This window comes from Ambystoma mexicanum, chromosome 8, assembly GCF_040938575.1.
Source record: "Ambystoma mexicanum isolate Mex_15411 chromosome 8, UKY_AmexF1_1, whole genome shotgun sequence".
In the NCBI taxonomy this organism is placed as follows: Eukaryota; Metazoa; Chordata; class Amphibia; order Caudata; family Ambystomatidae; genus Ambystoma; species Ambystoma mexicanum.
In genome coordinates this window covers 1,376,619,191-1,376,641,588 of record NC_090929.1, presented here as the reverse complement: position 1 = coordinate 1,376,641,588, position 22,398 = coordinate 1,376,619,191, and the positions used below count along the sequence as shown (strand labels likewise).

The 22,398-nt window shown below is 47.0% G+C and overlaps 1 protein-coding gene across 1 annotated transcript in view; it reads right to left on the bottom strand.

Annotated features, from left to right (window-relative positions):
* LOC138473016 (disintegrin and metalloproteinase domain-containing protein 12-like) overlaps nt 1-22,398 on the bottom strand; it is a 2,040,250-nt gene that overhangs the window by 717,265 nt on the left and 1,300,587 nt on the right. The window lies entirely within an intron of this gene.

Below are 22,398 nucleotides of genomic sequence, written 5' to 3'. Positions count from 1 at the left end.
TTAAAGCATTTGCTGACATTGGCTCTGCCTGGCGGATGAAGGCTCGCGCGGTAATGGATGGGCCGCTTCTCCCCTTTGCTCAGTGCACTTGGGAGACTGGCTGCATGTCTGGACAAGCTCGCTCGTTCTGAGCAACCATGAAATATAGCGAAGGGCACCTGGGCACAGGGAGAGGCTGCCCGGGGATAGTGAGCTGAAGGACAGGCGACATCTGTCAGTGTTATTTAATCAAGGCGATCCCCAGCTCACACTGGATTAACTCCCTTGCATTTTTTGTAAACCATATGCATTTCCCTGACCCTCTGCGGTTACAGTGATTTCAATTAATTGACAACTCTCTCAGCAATTAACTTTTTTTTAAGCCATTTCAGCCGTGGCATAATTACTTTTTGTTTTTTTTGTTTACTGGTGCCACTTTGAAACATGCTTTTTCGTCAGTGTCTCTCCATCGTGGGTCCCTCCATGGAAGGCAAAACCACAACATGTTAACAAATGAAATGCAGAAGGAAGGGTGGAAATAAGGAGACTGGGAGAGGGGTGTCCCCACTTTCAATAAAAAATGCAAAAATGAAAGAATGCATATGAAAATATATTGAAAAAAGTCAAACGATGAAAAGGCATGACACTGTTTAAGAGATGGTCATTTTAATTAGATCAGAAAATGGGGTGCAGTGGGCAAGGCTCGATCAGGACCCCTGACTCTCCCTTTACCAGTATGTGAATTTATGGTCGTGTATACAGACCATTATGTTTTTAAGAGGACACTGAGATTTCCAAACCTGAGGCATCCCTCCACCCTCTTAAATTGGTTGGCTGTCCTTTCATCAACTGTCTTTTACACATGCCATTTCCTGAAATCATTAACCGAAGCGACCCCAAAACAGGATTACCCTTTGCAGATGAACAAGTTATTTACCCTTGGTAATGTTCTTTCAATTGGATGTTCCTTCCACGTATTCCTCATCTTATGATATTATCTCGCCATGCTTCGGAATTTATTTTTCGACAGGGGGTGCTGTGTGCAGTATCATTGAGTCGGTGTCCCTCAAGGCCCTAAGTTCGATGGTCGACGTCATCATCAGTTAGGTAGTACACGCAGCGCCTGTTGGCTTCAGTTCTGTTTCCCCCTTCCTGAAGAGGAATTACCAGACATACCACAGACCATAGGCTCACAAAAAACGTAAAGTGCAAGAACACGTAAATTGTACGGCGGGGTAGGTTGGGAGGTGCGATAAGGAATACGTGGGAGGAAAATCCAATTGAAAGAACGTTTACCAGGGGTAAGTAACTTGTTCTTCGAATAGATTGTGTCCGCCCACGTGTTCCTCATCCTATGCTAGACCCCTAAAGCAGTAATAATCTGGAGGTGGAAGTAACAATTAAATTTAGATCTAATCATGCACTGAATGCAGGACCGCTTTTGCAAAATGTCCTCCCTGACTCAAAGATGAATCAAGGCAGTAATGTTTCACAAAAGTATGAATAGATGACCAAGTGGCCGTTGAACAATTGTCTTTGATTGGGAGGTGTTTTTGAAGAGCAGCAGAGGTCGCTAATGCCCCTTGCGGAATGTTCCCTTTGGCCTTCTGGCGGGTCCTTGCCTGCTAATCTGTAGTATTCACCAATAGCCAGGGTGATCATCTGGATATGGTTTGTTTAGTAACCACAAGACCCAAATTGGGCCCAGTATAGCCAATGAATAATTGGTCATCTTGGCGAAATTTAGCCGTTCTGGATATATAAAACTGAGAGCCCTTTTTGGGTCCAGTCTATGCAGCCTCTCCTCCTCCTTTCCTGGATGAGGAGGTGGATAGAAGGTTGGCAAGGTAATTTTTGTGACAAATGGAAGTCAGAGACTACCTTCGGTAAAACAAAAGGCTTTACCTTGAGAATAACTTTGTATTTATGGAATACTGTATGTGGAGGTTTGCAAGAAAGGGCCTGCAACTCGCTTACCCTGCAGGCTGACGTTATTACAATAAGCAAAATGGTTTTTAATGTCAAGAGTCTTAAAGGGATGAGTGTAAAGGCTCAAAGGGAATGCATGTTAAAAACTTTAACACAAGATTGAGGTCCCATACAGGTACATTGAATGGAACTGGTGGATACACATTAGTAAGACCTTTCAAGAATTGGACAATCAGAGGGATCATAAAATATGAATCCTCCTCTGAAGAGCGCTTGAAAATGGAAAGCGCCACTAGGTAACCCTTAATTGTTCGAATCTGGAGCACCAGATTTGCTAAATGTACCAAAAAAGAAAGCACCATAGGTGTGTCACATAGAAATGGATCCACATTCTTATTCCTGCACCAGTTGTTGAACTTGTTACAACTGCGAACGCTACAAAGATTTAGTTGCTGGCATTCTGGCCAAAAACAAAATTTCCATTACGTCATCTGGGAGGTCCCAATTCTGGTATCTTAGCCTCTCAGAAACCATGCGTGAAGGCTGAGCATCTTGACCTCTGGATGGAGAACACGATCTTCCTCTTGTGAGAGAGGATCCTCTCTTCGTGGAAGACGTATTGGAGGGCAGATGGACATGTCCAGAAGGTCCGGGTACCACGTCCTCCTGGCCCAATCCGGAGCAATTAGGATCATGGATTTCCCGGACTTTCTCAACCTCCTGATCACATGAGAAATAATGGGGACTGGAGGAAATGCGTACAGGAGTGGAAAATACGAGTGCACTACGAACGCGTCTCGTAGAGCTCCTCTTGGGGGACATTCCCTGGAGAAGTACAGTTCACACTTCTGATTGACACTGATCATGAACAGATCCACCTGAGGGGTTCCCCAAAGGGTGACAATCTCTTGAAGGACTTCCTGAGCTAGTTTCCACTCATGGGAGACCGTGCTCTGCCTGCTCAGAGCATCTGCCGCCGTGTACTCCTCTCCGGCTAGGTGAACTGCCGACAGAGAGATCCCTTCTTGTATTGCCTGAACCAGAGCTGCATCGCCTCTCTGTACGCTTCTCTCTGTCTCTTGTTGAGGTAGTACATGGCCACTATGTTGTCCATCATTATCAGGACATTCTTTACCCGTACAGATGACAGGAAGGCATTCATCGCTAGTCTGATTGCCCTCAGCTCCAAAAGGTTAATAGGTAGTTTGGAGAACAACAACCACTGATTGTGAGATCGTTGGTGTGGGCTCCCCACCCATGACTGAGGCGTCTTTCACTACCGTTATCTCCGGCCATGGTTGCCAAAAAGATTCTCCTTTTAGAATGTTTTTTTTTCAAGCCCACCATAGAGGTCCTGATTAAGGTGAGTGACCCTTTGCGCACCACACAAGTACCCACAAACTCCTGACATCCAAAGTAAAATGTAGGCCAACAAATGTGAACCTGATGAGGGCAAGTACATGGCCCATCATACACATATCCCTGTCGAGAAGCTGGACCCACCACTGTCACATCAATATGTATGCTGCCTGCAGCTCCTATACCCAATACAAAAACAAAAATCACATTTCACACAGCACGCAACCCACAACACACCTGTTGGCTTCACAGCAGACACCATGGAAAACATGACTATACCTGAGGGATGCCAATACTACCCCCCCAATCTTGCAAGCACCCTGTCCACTACACCAAAAAGCATGCAACGAACCACAAGGCCCAAACTGCACAAACACCAATGCATGCATAATGCAGGTACTCCCATCACTGATACCCTGCCTCTCTGTCCCCCACAGGCACTGATGCAGACAGCGATGAGGATCATGCAGCGCCACAGCCCAGGACACCTGCCAAGAGGTCCAGGGGTCAGGACAACTGCACCAAGCCATCCACGTCCAGGGCCACAAGGATGAGCCAAGGGGCTCAGAAGGCACACACCAGTGCCCAACCAGCTGCACAGCCCCCAACTCCGGTCCAACAAACACCTGTCCCTGCCCCCCTGGAGACACACATCTCACAGGATGAGCCCACATCCGTGGCAAGCAACCATGATGGCACGCAGTAGGCAGCCACAAGTTCAGTTGGGGAGGTTGCTGCATCCGCACAACATAGTGCCAATGAGAATGAAGGGCATGAGGAGGCCACCCATGAGGAAGGCACCATGTTGGAGGATGGTGAGCAAACACCCAGCCCGCAGGACACACTACAGGTCACACTTCAGCATGGGCCTGAAGTCCAGGGCAGCCAGGAGGAGTGGTCTCCACCAGAGGACAGCCCGCTACTGCACAATCAGCCAGGTTCAGACCACCACCTCACACCACATGAAATAATGACGGCAGAAGGATGCACACCCCCATTGCTTCTCCCACACGTGCTCTATTGGATGTTGAGAGTTCTGTGACCATGCTCGGGATGAGATGCATGATTATTTAACTGCCATGACTAAAAGTTTGAAATGTACTTCTTGACAGATAAAGGGGCAGCATGGGGGCCAAGAAGCAGCCAATGACAACAGAGAAGGAATTGTAGATGCAAATGCTGGTTTACCCCCATTGCAAATGTTCCCAGGTGATTTAATATATGTGTGTAATTTCATCTGCAAGTGGCACAAGCCATGATTCGAGGGCCCATATTCTGCACAGTGTGCAACCCACTGCAGTAAAGGTGCACCGAAAGAAAGCATGGAGGCATATAGGTGATGTCAAAAGATATACAGGCACAGCCCCCCTGTTGGATGACTAGAAGCCAGATAAAGAAGAAGAAGAAGAAGTGACCAGACCCCAGACGAGGGCAAGAGTGAGAGCTGACCAGCAATGTGACGTGACATCGCAATAAAGGACAATGTATTTTTCACTAACCAAAAACGCTGTCACTTTAAAATCTCAACATTTATGGAGAAACAGATATCTGGAGAAAATGGACACCCTTGGTATAATTATTGGAACTTTTTTCTTTTCATTTTGCTTTTTTGGGCTGGCTTACACCATGGCTGTAGAATACTTTAGTGGTAATAGTATAAAGACTACTGTTAATATGAGAGAAGAAATGACATGAGCTAGAAGAGATGTGAGGAAGGCTGAATTCCTCCTGAGACAACACTTTGAAGGTTATGCTAAAAAAAAAAAATAACCTTTGATAAAGGTACATGACCAAGATGGGCAGGGAGAGATTGGATGAAAATAGTTTTGTATGCTCACTCCTTCTGTATGCCTTGAGTGTATCAAGATTGTTCATGGCCAAGGAAATACCAGTAACCGGGCACATTGCTTAACTCACATTGCTTTATGCAAAACAAGGGGACAATTCCAGGGAAGTTGGGCTTCCTTAAAATGGGTGACAAAAGCAGATTTCCCTTATGACAATAAAATGGTGAACTAGGTCATGACATATATACTGTCGGACCACAAAGGGGAGAGGTAACAGTAAGTGATCCTCCATTGTTGAAGTTTACTGACAATTACGGAAAAGAGATACCATTTTCCTGAGACAGAACACACTTACACTGAGCATGAGAGGTGTTTACCTCTCGGGGTTGGGTAGAAGGGATATTGGGATGTAGAGCAGAAGCCCTTATAGGATACTCATTGGGACATGTACAAAATTGTAATAAGATTTGCCAGACTGTTAACATGGGTGGAGGACAAAGAAGTACCAGTGCACATAAAAATGATAGAAAATCCATTGCTGTTTTTCAGAAGCAATGGCACAATGCAGATAGGGAAGAATGCAGGATGTAAACGCATCATGTGTCAGGCATAAAAGTAGGCGCAGCAGTACTAATGGACCTTTATTGCACCTGTGGTTCACAGGTTTATATGCTCCTGCCAAATTGGGGTGGTACATTCTCACTAGCAGTGTTACATGCAACAACACGGGTGGTGCCTCAAAGTGATGTGTTGCAAATAGGAGAGTAGCCTATGGTGAAAAGCGAATGGAAAGATCAGGTATATGAAACACTACAATGGACAAAAAAAGAAAGAAAAAATGTATACGGCATCTAATGACACCTTGGACACTATCCTATCTGCACACAGGCAGTTTAGTAAGGGATCAGTGTTCTTCTCATCCCTTCTTCCCCCAGGCTTGCAAATATCAGCAAATGCCAAGTGGATGCAGATAACGATATGGGAGTTACTGCAGGTGATAAATGCCACCGAAAAAAAGAGCTGAATGTTAAGGAGGAGCTGGTAGCTATCAGATTGGTGGCTCTCCAAAATAGATATGTCCTAGACCTCATCACTGCTAAGGAGAGAGGCATTTGTGCAAAAATCAGCTCAAGATGTTGCACATTCACACCGGCACACAATGACCAAAATGGAAGCTTGTCAGAAGCAATAACTGCCCTACCAAATTTGCACACCAAAATGGCCAAGGAAGCTAGTGAAGTTGAAAATGAGGACTAATTCATGATTCTGTTCTCATGGGTGCCTACCAGTATAGGTATGATGTTCAAAATACTACTAGAAGTCCTGAAAATGGTACTTACAGGTCTCTGCATCTTGCAAATAATATTATCACAGTTTAGGATAACTGGGAAGAAGATTGTAGAGCAGCACATGATGGTGGTGATATTGAGTAAAGATAATATGGTAGACATCCACACTCAATCAGATGAGCCACCTCAAATGCATACCATTGACAAACCTATTCGACCCACAGGCCGTAGGTTCGAGCCCCCTGTGAAGCTGGAAAATTATACCCAGTATTCAGTTGATTGCGAAGGAAATGGGGACTGTTGCTTCATGATATGTGCGCCAGAGCAGTATGTAGAACAAGGAGAGAGCCTGAGGGGGGTGCGTAAAATATGGATACCTAAAGATGGATATGAAAGAAAGAAGGAAAGTTTAGGTGCGGTCAATAAATTGACCAGAGTAGGGGTAGTGTGACAATGGAGATGAGAGTGAAGTAGGAAAAGTGAACAAAAGGCTCCCACCAATCCCCTCTCACCCCTGGCCTAGAGGATCACGGCCCAGACACCCGCCACGAGAGGAGTTTGCCCATCTACCAGACGACCAAATACCCTGGTACAGGAACATACGGATGTGCCCACCCGCCTGCCCACCAGCCTGCCCTGCACATGCCGACACCTGCGGCATGGATGGACTCGACTGAACCATCCAGCACTAAATCAACACATCGTTAGAGATGCCATGACGACCTAGCCAACGGTCAGCACACCCGCGCAAACATGCACACTGGACAATCCCACACCAATCCACACGAAGAACATACTCAGTGCTATGACGTAGGCGACGGACACACCCACGGACGTGCATCTTTATTATTTTTCACATAGGCTTTTCAAAATGCAGAAACGCAAGACGCATAATGAACTCATCTAAAAAGCTTGCTCACGCTCCATAACGAGAAATATAACGAAGACACGGTACTGGGGATGAAGCAATATGATACCATAACCTAAAGAGCCTGTGTATCAAATGGCTCCACTTATGCACCAGACCCAAATAGGCCGCAAGCAAAAGCTTCCATGAACATTGAATGAGCAAGAGTTCGGTTGCTGACCCTGCAGAATGAGCCCGGCGAAAGCAGACAGTCAAGGGCACAATGTTGCAAACTCGCATACCGCAAGCCGACGCCAAGGTCACACCTGCAAATTAAGCCAGGCACACAGTGAGAAATGCAATATTAATTGTGCAGAATTCTGCCTCAACCACGGTCCCACCTCACGTGACCAAGCCGAACCTAATAGGGTGCCAAGCCCAGGAGGAAGGAGGCGCCTGGATCCCCCGTCTCAAGACACAGGCAGATACAATTAAGCGACTCAATGGACATCTGCGGCGGTGGGAGTAGTCGGCCTTCCAGCATATGAATAAATCCTCACATTGTCTGCACATACCCATAGTGAAACATTGTTGCAAATGACAGGTGCACCGCGAGCTGGGAACAGCGATGGTCCCAGGCTGGGGGGCTCGCGGGTGGACCAATCAGAACATGGGGCTCTTATCACTGACGCCATTAACATTGACCAATCCTCAGGGGTCTTCATGTAACAATTTTTATGTATCAAATTGAAGGGACAACCCAAGTATACCACTGACTGACCCTTAACCACTAACAACGTTCTCTATACGTATGCTATACTAACCCTACCACTCGGGGAACCAATACAGAGTGGCGATAGGTTTTTTGCTAACTTTCCCAGGTGACGCAAGTAGCGCATCATACTAAGGTAAAAAGGGCCTGCGAGCCCCACGATGTTGAGAGTGTGTCAGGACGGACGCGTACGATCCTTGACCCATCCCTGCCGTTTTGTTTAATAAACAGCAGAATCACCTTGCTTCTTGCGTGTGTCTCATACTCTATCTCGTTTTGGGATATACGGGAGGAGTTGGGGCATCCCTGCCCGGAGGTCCGCGGACGGCCCAGCCGACCCCGGGAGAATTCCCCACCGACAAGTTGGAGGCACTGCTGAGATCTGTTTAAGATCTGCTTTTATTTTATTTTTCCGACTGCTCCCGTTGCGAGGAGGCCCGGCGGCGCACCCCCCTCTGCCGCTGCCCCCTTTTGAGGACTACAGGACCATCGCGGAACTGCGAGACGACCGGACAGCGCAATCCGGATATTGGCCCTCAGGAGCTGGTTGAGAAGTATCCCGCGGTTGGCGAGTGTCCAGACGTAGTCCAGACGAGGGGAGGTGGTGAGCCGCTTGGAGGGGTGCACGCAGTCGAGCGGCCCCGCATCAAGAGAACTTGGTGAGTATGCCACGCCCAACAAGCAATGTGGAATTGTGAGAGAGGGGGGAGGAATTGAATACGGGAGGTGGGAGGTGTTGCACAGGTGCGCGGCGAAGGTTTGATAATTTAGTGTTGGCAATGAAATGAATGGTAGCCGGACGAGTGCGAGAGCAGTCCGCTACGTTACGGGAGAGAAGGGGGCGGAGCACGAAAACATCACGTGTGGCCGCTCGTAGACACTAATTGGCCTATGTCGCGACCATGTGTAAGGGTGTGTGTGTGCGCGGTTTCCTACGATTTGGCAATTATTGATCAATGAGTAGATCAGGATCCCTATTGATCGAGCAGGAAACTCGATAGATAGATGACGTTTCCCTGTAGACGGTAGCTAGCTAGTTGCCCAATACGGAAGATAATTGGCTGGTTAAGCCCTCCTGTCGAGGGGCGTATCACACGCGAGGCAACGCAGTGTGCGCAGTCCGATTATATTATTGATTACCTTGTTCCAGGAGTGACAGGAAGACAGCTGTGGGGTTAACGGGGGTAGATTGCAAGTGTATTTTGGACTTAAAGAATATATGAAGAACTTACCAGTAGTTTGAAGAGATCGGTGACGTCACCAGTAGGGCTTTCATAGGATATCTCGAGCACAAGGCATCTTTGTTTTTGAGAGTGGCGGGGAGGAGAGCTGTGGTAAGGGCGTGGAAACGGAGGTAAACGGTAATGAGTTGATCGGGGGGAAGGCGAAAAGGGGGACGTGGCTGCGCACGGAGAACGCCGGCCACGGCAAGTGTAGAAGAGGGAGGAGGAGCAAGTGAAAGTAGGACGGCTGTATAAGAACGTCACAAGGGGCACGCAGCCGCAGGGGGCTACGTGCGCTTCGGCCGCAGGGGGCCGTAAGGGTGTTGTATAAAGGAAGGAAAGAAAGAAAAGAATATACAAATGTAAATACTATATTTTACTAATTTTCCTTAGCGGACTATCGCAAGTCCCCAAACTTACGGGGCCAGGTAAAGATATAAGGCTGTGTATTGTAAACTGTTAGTAAGATAACCGCTACCAAATAGGGGAAGGATAACAAGTGGAGCGCTACTATGTCATACGGGGCAGGATCGGGAGGGTGGGGGAACACCCTCACTACCGCGCTGCAACACATATGTAAAACACTGTCACCCCATAGGGAGAAACTGATCAAGTATAGCATAGAATGGACACAGGGGACGGACAACAAAATGACGACACCATGGCCGCCTAATGGTAGCTTTGATCCATATACCCAACATTCACTATTAAACCATCTGCATAATACATACAAGGGGAAGGTGGAGGTGTTCAACTTATGGAGGATGTTCCAAGGGTCCCGACCAGGACCAAACGGAATGTTCATTGTGGGGGAAACAACGGGAGATAAGGAGATTAAGGAGGAGGGAGAGAATGGGGAAAAAGAGAGTGAAGGCACACAGAACACGGGGAACGGTCAAGAGGGAGGAGAAAAGAGTGACAACTCCAACGAAAATGAAATAAAAAAGGAACAGAGCGATGATATACCCCTAGCGAAGGTAGTGAAAACAGAGGGAGGGGGGTTGTATCCTTTAAGAGAACTAGGAGAAATAGCAAGAGAACAATTAAGGGCGGCTGAGGGGTACTCGAACCCGGCATACAGCCCGCCACCATATACAGCTACAGGTGGCCACACGGGAGGGGAGCGGACTAGTACGACGGGATCAGCTCATAGGAAGATGCCAGCAGGGGAGGGGAGGACTGGAGAAGAGCATACTACGGACATAGGAAATGATGAGTGGGTAGCTGCGCAGGTACTATTAAAATTACGAGGTTCATTAACAGGAGAAGAGAAGGAGGTAGTAAGGAAAATGGACGAGGCTAATACCAGGGAGAGTGAAATGAAAGGGGAAGAGGGGAAAAGAAAGGGGGAAGATCTGTTACGACAAAAGGAAGAGATTTTGGAGGAACGATTAGCAGAATTAAGGGATGAGCAGAATGCACTGATCAAGCAGCTCGAGAGGGGGGAAAGAGAGAGAGCACGGGAAAGGAAAGAAGGTAAGAATGAGTTGGGAAAAAATGAGAGAACGAAGAGGAAATTGGTAGAGAAATAGCGGAGAGAAATGAAGGGGAAAGAGAAGATAGGAGAGGGGAGAGTGAAGTAAGGAGGCATGTATATAGAGGTACAGAAGTAGCAACAACATCAGCACAAAGGGGAGCGATTGGTAAAGAAGAAAAGGGAGGAACGGACCTAATAGACTTAAGAACAGTAACGATTAGGGGGGAAAAAGACAGATTGGGGGTTGCCATTTATGAATGACTTTTGTAGTGAGGAAGAAGAAGGAATGGAGAAGGAAGGAAGAAATAGTGAAAGGGAAAGCCTAGATAAATTATACACCACCCGGACAAATAGAGATTCACCATGGATCTGCAGGAGAAAGGAAGAACTGCAGAGAAGTGAGGAGGAAGAGCAAGGAATAGCGGAAAGGCAGACACGTGAAGCCACACCGTCACCATCCCGTCCTACATGCTCCACCACCTCACGCTTCCCAAACGAACTGACACCCTATGCAGGAAGGCTTAGAGACCTCCCTGGACGCAGGCAGGGAGAACGAATACACACGCCCACATTAAATAAAGGAAATGATGAAAGAAGGGGAAGTGATGGAGGAGAAAGAGTTCAGAGCAGGAGAAATATGGACGAAATTGATGATGTAGAAGAGACGGAAGAAGAGGAGGGGTGTGCGGACTCGATTTTGTGGAACCCAGGGGGTCAAACGGGACACAACTTACTGCCACTTCTGGAGAGGGGAGGGGTTAGACCACAATACGTCCCTTGGAAGCATACAGACAAGGAAAATATAAAGTGCAGACTCCCATCATTAAGTGGAGGTGCGGGTAAATGGATATATGAAATGGAAAAACACACCGCAGGACAGAAATTGGCAGTGGGAGATGTAAAGGGCCTTCTAATATCAATATTAGGGGATGCTGCGGATGACATCTGGAAGAGAGCGGGCTTCCCCGGGGTCACAATAACAAACACATCACACGATGGGGCACCATTCGCAAACTGCAGACATGCATTATGGCAGGCACTGAGGGTACAGTATCCAGACACGTCAGACATAGGAGCAATTACCTCGCGCAAGATGCGTGAGAACGAAGATCCTGTTGATTATATCCAGGAAATTCAAGAGAAGTGGCCTATGGAAACTAGAGAACAATGGGACAAAACACCAGCAATATTCTATCATATACTAGTACAGGGGCTCCCAGAAGCAGTTCAGAAACAACTGAAGAAAGTAGTGGGGATGGAAGCAAAAGCATGGCCAGAAATACAACTGACAATAGTACATCATTGTAGGACATGGCAAGAAAAAATGAAAAAAAAGGAAGAGGACAGGAAAACGGAAGAAGCTAAACTAGTACAGAAAAAACTTACTAAATACACGATGGAAGGCGCACTAATAACTACACCTACAACAATGACTCAAAGCCCCACACAAGTAGTGGCTGCACAAGATCCCTCCCAAATACAATCATCGCAGACTGTAACACAACAGATGCCGCCGCTCCAACCATACACGACTAACATGGGAGGAGGATACGCAACGCCAGGAGTTGGGTATTATAATCACAACAGGGGAAGGGGAGGAATAATGAGAGGGAGAGGATACGGATATAACACACAGCAGCAGGTGGGGGGACTTAGAAATTCCTACCCCACCGGGCAACCAGTATACCAGGACAACACAGGAAGCTTTCCATGGCAGAACAGGGAACCACTGGTGTGTTGGATTTGTGGATTAGTAGGACACATGTCACGCACGTGTAGAGTGAGACCAGGCACACCATCATGGAGTGAACAGGGACAACAAAGGCCCACACAAGAGCAGCAGGGCATCCAGCAACAGCAGACATTGCAACAGGGAAATGGACAGCAACAACTAGTAACACAACAACAGCCACAGACATATTCACCGCCTCAACAACAGGTAGCGATAACACAACAACCCCAAGCACAGCAAGTACAGCAACCTGCACAAGTCCAAGACCATAACATAACCTCTACCAATACCCAACTACAGCAAACACAACTGGGTAGGGTGACGGTCCTGGGACACAACCCTTACACAGGAAGTGGTCAATCATTATACCCTCAATAGGACAGCCCACAGACGGGCTTGGTGTGTCCCATCCTGTCGGTAACACCTAATAGTGCGGAGGAACCACGCATAGAGGTAACGATAGGTGACAAAAAATTATCATTCCTTGTTGACACCGGGGCGACCCGGTCTTGCATAAGGGAAGGTAAATTTAAGATGTCAGGTGAAGCCATGAACACCCAAGGATTCTCTGGGGCTAGGGGGTTGGTTCCCTTTACTCATAACATTCCCTTATCAATAGGGGATTATGACATGTCAGTCCCACTTTTATATTCTAGGGCTTTACCAGTCAATATACTGGGGAGAGACATAATGAGCAGGTTGAATATGACAATCTCCTTTACGGAGGACGGCATAATTTGCTCCACTCCAGGAATTAACATGCTCACTGCACGACAGATTATGCAAGCATACTGTGGACAGACAGTGATTAGGGCTGAGCCAGTAGATGGTGAACTGTTCCAGTACGGGACAGACATGGCATTTGCATGGATGCCAGGGATAGAAGGAAAGATCTGGAGGAGGCCAGCAGCCTATTTGTTTAGACCAGAAACACCAGCCAATGAACCAGAAGGAAAGGTGATTTCAGTGGACATAGAGAGCATTATAGCAACCGCTGATTACATTGCAGTACATGCCCAAGACAGAGAAGGAAGAGCATGGAGGGCAGTGATAGCACTAGCAGAGGGACGTAGACTCACCCAGGTGTCAGATGAGGAGCTCTTCTAAGGAGAAAAGGAAGAAGGTGAAATGGTATTTATGATGAGTGTGGAAATATGGCTAAGGGTGACGTACAAACAAGTGGCACAGAAAATTGCTATGGCACTTGAGGCACCCACATCCACCCCAGTTCCCTTCTTTGAGGAGGATATGGCAAAAGTACCCACATCATTATGGACTACTAGCCCCTATGACGTGGGGTGCATAAAAAGCATAGGGGGAGTAAGAATAAAATTGAAAAAGGGTGCAATACTCCCCAGAGTGAAACAGTACCCACTATCAAAAGAGGCAGATGAGGGAATATATGAAACAATAACGGCCCTTATAAATAATGGCATACTGGTCCCATCAGAATCACCATGCAACACAGCTGTATACCCATTGCGCAAGGCTAAAGGGGGGTCTTGGCGCTTCATACAGGACCTCAGGCCTTTGAACAACATAGTGGAAGCAGAATACCCCATAGCAGCAAACCCGGCCACAATATTGCGCGGCATTCCAGCAGAGGCATCACGGTTTACAGTGATCGACCTTAAAAATGCCTTTTTCTCAATACCACTGCACCCAGACTCACAAGATCTGACAAGCTTCACTTACAGAAACACAAAATGGAAACACACCAGATTGTCACAAGGGTACTGCGAGTCACCCTCAATATTCAACAGAGTAATACAGATGGATTTGGGTAACATTGAAGTGGAAAGCACAGTGTTGCAGTATGTTGACGACATAATAATTTGCAGCACAAACGAAAGAAGATGCAGAGAGGACTCATTAAAGATGCTGACAATATTGGCTGAAAAAGGTTACAAGGTAGACAAGGAAAAGTTACAGTACTGTCAGGAACAGGTACTTTACATTGGTCAGCTCATATCCCAATATGGAAGAAAGATTGCACCACAAAGAGCACAGGCCATTTCAAAAACGCCATTGCCACAAACAGTGAGAGAATTACAGCAGTTCCTGGGTCTGTGCAACTACTGTAGAGTATGGGTATTTGATTACAGCTCATACATAGGACCCCTACTTGAGGGGTTAAAAGAAGCTAACAAAGGGGAGAAAAAGTTGGGGTGGACAATGGAAATGAAAGAGGCTTTTGATGAACTGAAAGATGCAATATCAACCGCTCCGGTACTGGCCACCCCAGATTATGAACGACAATTCTTTATATTTTCACATTGCGACTCAGCAGTAATGAAAGCAGTGTTGGCTCAAAAAACAAGCATGGGCTACAAACCAGTAGCGTTTTACAGCGGCCACTTGGATCCTGTGATGTTAGGTCATTTCCCTTGCGAACAAGGTCTCGCCGCAGCTGCCTTTGCGGTAGAGAAAGCATCAGCAATCACCATGAGGTGCCCAACCACACTATTTGTGGAACATGCACTATTTGCAATATTGAACAAGCCTAAGTCCACACTAACCACGCAAAGGGCGTCAGGTTATGAGATAATCTTATCTAGAGCTGAACTATCAATTGTTAGATGCAGCACGGTCAACCATGCAAGGTTTATAGCAGAAGCAATTCAGGAAGGAGACTATGCACACGATTGTACAAAGACTACTGAAATGTACTCATGTACTAGAAAGGTTGAAGAGAACGCACTAGACGGAGGTGAGCTCTTGTTCATTGATGGGTCATCAACAATTGACCAAAGTGATGGGATAAGGAGAACTGGGGCAGCAGTGGTAAAAATGACAGAGGTACCGGTGTGTGTGGCGATGAAATGCGTACAATTACCACAGCATTACTCTGCTCAAGCAGCTGAATTAGTTGCACTGATCTTGGCGTTGAAGGAAAGCTTTGACAAACGAGTGACCATATATTCCGACAGTGCATATGTCACGTCTACTGTCCACTCAGGTTTGTCCAAATGGAGGAGAAGAGGGTTTAGGAGAGCTGACGGCACTCCAGTGCAACATGCTCTCTTATTGGCTGAACTAATTGGAGTAATAAATGACCCCCAAGAATTAGCCTTGGTCAAATGTACCGCACACACTAATGGAGAAGATCATATCTCAAAAGGGAATGCAGCAGCAGACGCACACGCGAAGTATGCTGCATATTTTGGCGAGATATGGAACCCCCCAGAGTCAGGGAGAGGGAGGGGAATAGCTAAGGAGATGTTGATAAGAGAAGGGTACACCCATCTCCCAGCCACACAGATAATGGAGCTACAAGCGGCTGCACCAATGGCAGAAAAAGAAATATGGGTAAAAAGAGGATGTACAATGTCACCAACTGACGCATTATGGCGCCAGGGTAGCACTGGAAAGATGGTAATGCCACTGGCACTATTGAACACCGCCCTGAGCCAACTACACCACCCAGCCCACACAGGCAAGGAAGTCATTGCAGCACGAATTAGGGAAGATTGGTTCTGCCCCGAGTTAAATTCCCATGTGACAAATTTTATCAGCAATTGTCTCACATGTCAACAGTTCACGGCCGGTCACACGCTGAAGGTGATAAAAGGTACTATACCCCGGCCAGAGGTACCCTTCCGACACATCCATATTGACTATGTTGATATGATCAACGTATGTCAAGGAAATAGGTATTTGATTGTAGTTGTATGCCCATTCTCGAGGTGGATTGAGGCAGGGCCCTGCACACACCCAGATGCATTCAGAGCAGCTAAATTCCTAGTGAGGGAGGTCTTCCCCAGGTGGGGAGTGTGCGAAATACTGCGGTCAGATAATGGCCCGCATTTCGCCAATGAAATGTTCCAGCACATCACATCCTTACTGAACATCAAGCATAAATTTGCATGTGCATATCACCCGCAGGCCAACGGTTTATGCGAACGCCTGAATGGCCTATTAAAGGAGGCAATTGCAAAAATACTGCAAACAACAAAGAAGAGTTAGCTGTATTGCCTTCCGCTAGCCCTATTTGAGCTAAGGAATAGACCAGGCTCCGACCACCACCTCACCCCTCACGAGGTGGTGACCGGACGTCAAATGTGCCTTCCTCTGACGCCAACATCAAGAGCATTTACTGACTATGAAAGCACTGCAACTGTCCTTGGTGATGAAATGTACCAATATGTGTCTTCTTTGATTACTAGTGTAGTGTTTGTGTCTCAACAGCTCGAGCGCACGCGGGGCGGGTCTAAGAGTGATCAACAAGAAGACGCGGATGAAGAATTGGAAAAGGGAAAACTGTGCAAAATTGCTAAAGGTGACCACGTACTACTCCGCAATTTCAACAGAAAGTGGAACAGCCCACGCTTCACTGGCCCCCACCTGGTAGAGGAAGTATCAACGAGAGCAGTAAAGCTACAGGACAAACGTGCCTGGAATCACCTACACGACGTAAAGATCTGCAAACTCCAGACCCGCCCTAGCGTCACCGACAGGGCCTTTGGAAGAACAGCACCAGCGTCACCAACGGAGGAAGGGACTTCTACCGCAGCTAACGGCCTAAGTGTCCCCATACCCTGCCACCCCCCTGATTCCCCAGAGACAACTACTGAAATAGAAAGGGGTAATTACCATACCGCCCACCCCATGGTCACACGATCAAAGAGTAAAGAGACCTCTACCAGTTGAGCCCCAAACCCTCTGCCCATCGACCCCCTACCCACTGCAGTAATAACCCAACTGAAGGACATTGTTTTGCACATACACATGTAAACACTTGAATGTTCTCTTTTTTTTTTCTCTCGCACATGCAGGTACGGTGTATTATTGTACTGCTAAGAAAACAGATAACTAACAAAGTTCACTGCCCAGGAGTATATGATACCCTCAGACAATAACTACCCTGAAGAATTATCTCACCAATTTGTCTATTACTTAAAAAGGCCAAAGTACCTGAAAAGGAGGAGGGTACGTGTCTACTACACAGCACTTCTCTTGGCCATAGAACAATCAATGCCCCACCTCCACCCATACTTGCCTGTCCTAAGAGATAGATCGCTTAGATTGGCGTGGGAACAGCTCTTCGCCTGGGCACTGAACGACTACTTGATAGGGAGAGCTTGAAAACAACAACTAACACTAATAACAAGCATATTGAGAATTTTCAGGTGGGCAACTTTAACGTCGCAAGAATTAGCTGCCGGACTGCAGCAAGGTAAGAGCAAAATGCCGGTGAGACTAGCCTCTGTAATAAAGATGATAGGGATTTTGATGATCACCGGGTTCTTGGCTGCCTCTGTATGGCAGAACAGTTATGCTATTAATATTTTTGCTGTACCCAAACCTAATATACCCCCACCCCCAGCTGCAACAGGTGTTACGTCAGGTGGTACTAGCAAAATTCCACACAAGGGAAATAGATTAAAACGCAGCACATACTCAGACAATAAAGATATTGACAACTACATACAAAATTCAGCACACGTCTCGAACAACATGTGGTACCAACACATGACTTAAATAGGTAAACAACAGAAGACAGCTGCTACGTCTGCTCATTGATCCCATACGCCATGAGCGCTTCCCGAACTTTCGTTGCCACGGAAATAGATGAAAAAACAGCACGATGTATAATATACCTGGCACTGTTCCAAACGAAAGGGAGATTTCAAGGGAACACGGTGCACCTGGTATGCAAAACACGAGACACATACCCGTACGAAAATAACTTCCTCAAGAGTTATTTGAGTTACCACAAGGCCAGTTTACATGCTGAAGCATTCAGATACATAACAAGTGGCCCTGAAAAAGGAGAAACAAAGAAAGTAACACTACAGTACCTACCATGTGATTGGTACGCCACTGAAGTTCCTGGTAAACAAGGATGTTGGGAAAGACCACTGATAATAATAACAGGGAAGGTGTACCTGGGTGACAAATGGGACACAGGAGTGGTTGGCAGCAACATGGTAATGAGAGAGGATACTACAACTATTGCTGAACACAACAACAGATGTTGGATGACGTGGGTCAAGTACGTACCCATGCTAACGTGGATAGAGAAGGATGAAGACCCAATAACAATACTGCCGATGACTGCACCTAAGGTATGCTACCAACATAAAGGAGAAGTGGACGTGGGATACAACACCAACTGTGCAAGCGTGACAGAGTTACCTGAGGGGGGAGCAGGAACAGCAGTAGTAATGGACCATTACTGGGCCTGTGGAGACAAGGCATACCACACACTGTCCCCTCTGTGGAATGGTATATGCACAATGGCACACGTTAATGTACCATCACTAGTGGTGCCCCAGAAACATGTGAATGTGGCGAACCTCCCCAAAATGGATGAAGGAAACAAGAGGAAGAAGAGATCTGTACAGCTTCAGAAGGGGCCAGAGAACCAAAACAACGGCAACAACACTGTCCTGAATAGAAAGAAAAGACAAGGAGAACCTCTGACAGGAAATTACCTATGGGGAAGGTCGGAGACAGCACTCACTTCAATTCCGCCAGAACACAGACTATTCAGCAGAGCAGCAATGTTCTTCTCCTCAATAATACATCCGGGACTACAGGCTTACGCAAACGCAAAATGGCTCCAGATAACTAGATGGGAACTAATGATGACAATTAACTCTACAGTAAATGGATTCAACGCAATAAAAGAGGAACTGCGAGCAGTGAGGATGGTAGCACTACAGAACAGATATGTACTGGACCTCCTCACAGCAATGGAAGGAGGGGTTTGCGCAAAGATGGGTCAATCATGCTGCACATTCATCCCTGCTAATGACGCTGACAATGGTACCCTGACAGAAGCAGTGTCACAATTGGCCCAGATGCACTCCAAAATGATGGATGAAAGTAAAGGTGTGAAAAAGGATGAGAGCTGGTTTTCGATGCTATGGTCATGGATGCCATCTTGGCTGTCAGATGGACTGAAGATTATAGTTGGATGCATTATTTTGGCTGGAGCTGCACTTATCATAATAAGATTTTGGAAGGCCCGGAAGGCACGCACCACAGACGAGATGATCGAAATGGTCGGTATGCACCCCTTGATGCCAGCAGATGACGGCCAACACACAGGCACAATAATAAAAGAGAGAGAGAGGTTGCGCAACCAGATCATCACCAACCACCTGGACCCACCATCTGTGAAGCTCGAAAACCCAAGAAACCCAAGGAGCTACATAGGGAAATGGGTATACTGCACACCTGGAGGAACCTGTGTATATATGTATTGGTCATTTGAAGACCATGTTAACCACTATGGGCATTTGGGAGGAGTAACTAAAATATGGAGAGTGAGAGGAGATAAGGAAAAGGATATGTTTGTGGTCGACAAGTCGACCAGAGGGGGGACTGAAGTGGGAAAAGTGAACAAAAGGCTCCCACCAATCCCCTCTCACCCCTGGCCTAGAGGATCACGGCCCAGACACCCGCCACGAGAGGAGTTTGCCCATCTACTAGACAACCAAATACCCTGGTACAGGAACATACGGATGTGCCCACCCGCCTGCCCACCAGCCTGCCCCGCACATGCCGACACCTGCGGCATGGATGGACTCGACTGAACCATCCAGCACTAAATCAACACATCGTTAGAGATGCCATGACGACCTAGCCAACGGTCAGCACACCCGCGCAAACATGCACACTGGACACTCCCACACCAATCCACACGAAGAACATACTCAGTGCTATGACGTAGGCGACGGACACATCCACGGACGTGCATCTTTATTATTTTTCACATAGGCTTTTCAAAATGCAGAAACGCAAGACGCATAATGAACTCATCTAAAAAGCTTGCTCACGCTCCATAACGAGAAATATAACGAAGACACGATACTGGGGATGAAGCAATATGATACCATAACCTAAAGAGCCTGTGTATCAAATGGCTCCACTTATGCACCAGACCCAAGTAGGCCGCAAGCAAAAGCTTCCATGAACATTGAATGAGCAAGAGTTCGGTTGCTGACCCTGCAGAATGAGCCCGGCGAAAGCAGACAGTCAAGGGCACAACGTTGCAAACTCGCATACCGCAAGCCGACGCCAAGGTCACACCTGCAAATTAAGCCAGGCACACAGTGAGAAATGCAATATTAATTGTGCAGAATTCTGCCTCAACCACGGTCCCACCTCACGTGACCAAGCCGAACCTGATAGGGTGCCAAGCCCAGGAGGAAGGAGGCGCCTGGATCCCCCGTCTCAAGACACAGGCAGATACAATTAAGCGACTCAATGGACATCTGCGGTGGTGGGAGTAGTCGGCCTTCCAGCATATGAATAAATCCTCACATTGTCTGCACATACCCATAGTGAAACATTGTTGCAAATGACAGGTGCACCGCGAGCTGGGAACAGCGATGGTCCCAGACTGGGGGGCTCGCGGGTGGACCAATCAGAACATGGGGCTCTTATCACTGACGCCATTAACATTGACCAATCCTCAGGGGTCTTCATGTAACAATTTTTATGTATCAAATTGAAGGGACAACCCAAGTTTACCACCTGACTGACCCTTAACCACTAACAACGTTCTCTATACGTATGCTATACTAACCCTACCACTCGGGGAACCAATCCAGAGTGGCAATAGGTTTTTTGCTAATTTTCCCAGGTGACGCAAGTAGCGCGTCATACTAAGGTAAAAAGGGCCTGCGAGCCCCACGATGTTGAGAGTGTGTCAGGACGGACGCGTACGATCCTTGACCCATCCCTGCCGTTTTGTTTAATAAACAGCAGAATCACCTTGCTTCTTGCGTGTGTCTCATACTCTATCTCGTTTTGGGATATACGGGAGGAGTTGGGGCCTCCCTGCCCGGAGGTCCGCGGAAGGCCCATCCGACCCCGGGAGAATTTCCCCCCGACAAGTGGTGGACCAGGTCTGACAATGCCCCCACCTGTTCCCAATCATGAACGAAAAAATACGCTAAGAAAGGTTCAGTAAACTGTCAGTAAAACACCAATGATCATGCAGCTGTCATAAGAGTAGAAAAGGTTGTGCGGCACAAGCACGGTGAGTAGAAGTTTGCAGTCCCATAAGTAGGATAGGTTGCAGAATAGCCAGACAGGGTTAATAAAAGTAGTACTTAGATGAGCAGGCAGGGAGAGGCAGCACTATATACGGGCAGGGAATAATGATTGGTGGCATGCATAAGATAGGAAGAACACTAAAATGGTAGAGAAAGAACCAAAGTGCTGCCATTACTCAGACCAAACCTTGCAAGGCCTCAATTCTGAAATACTGTATCCTGACATAAAACAGCTTCACACAAAATTTTAGTCCTCACGAGGTTCAGAGAGCATCCCCAAACACCAAGGCCAGGGCACCAAGAGGAGTGCTACTTAGAAGCTGAAACCGCACCAGATACCATTTCCCAGGGCACACAGCATCCCATTATTAAGTTCATTTGTTTCAACTGGAAGCAGTGGGAAATACACATCCTTGAATGCTGCGTGCAAGGAGCTACCACGGCAATTGATCACATAATGAATGAGTACACAGCACCCCAAATGACCACTGAAGGAAAGCACACACATGTTAGAACAGCAGAAAATCCAATAAATAGATGAAATTGAGCTCTGACCAGTACTCCTCTACCATCTGACTGAAACAATGGTCATTCATACCAGGACCCATAATACATCCAGACACTGAGACGACATGACAAGGCCACGAACAAACAGGCAGATAAGACCTCAGATCTGGGAACGAGAAGGGAGTAACTTCTTTAAACTTGTTCATAACGGTTTGCCCATTCCTCCTTCCCCTTACATGCCCTTTGGCATGTCATAACAGTGTGTGAGGCCGGATGAGTAAATACTTGGCCAATCAGACTGTGTTCTTCTTATCGAATAGTGTAGCGTGCCAACCAATGGCATGGTAGATTGAAATGTATAATTTGTAGAATCATGTCTTGGAGGAGTTATTAGTTGTGAAAGAACCGATAATAAAAGGTTCACCTATGGACAACCTGTAAGAGGATTCAATTCAGCACTACAGCCAAGTCAACGCCTGGTCTAGA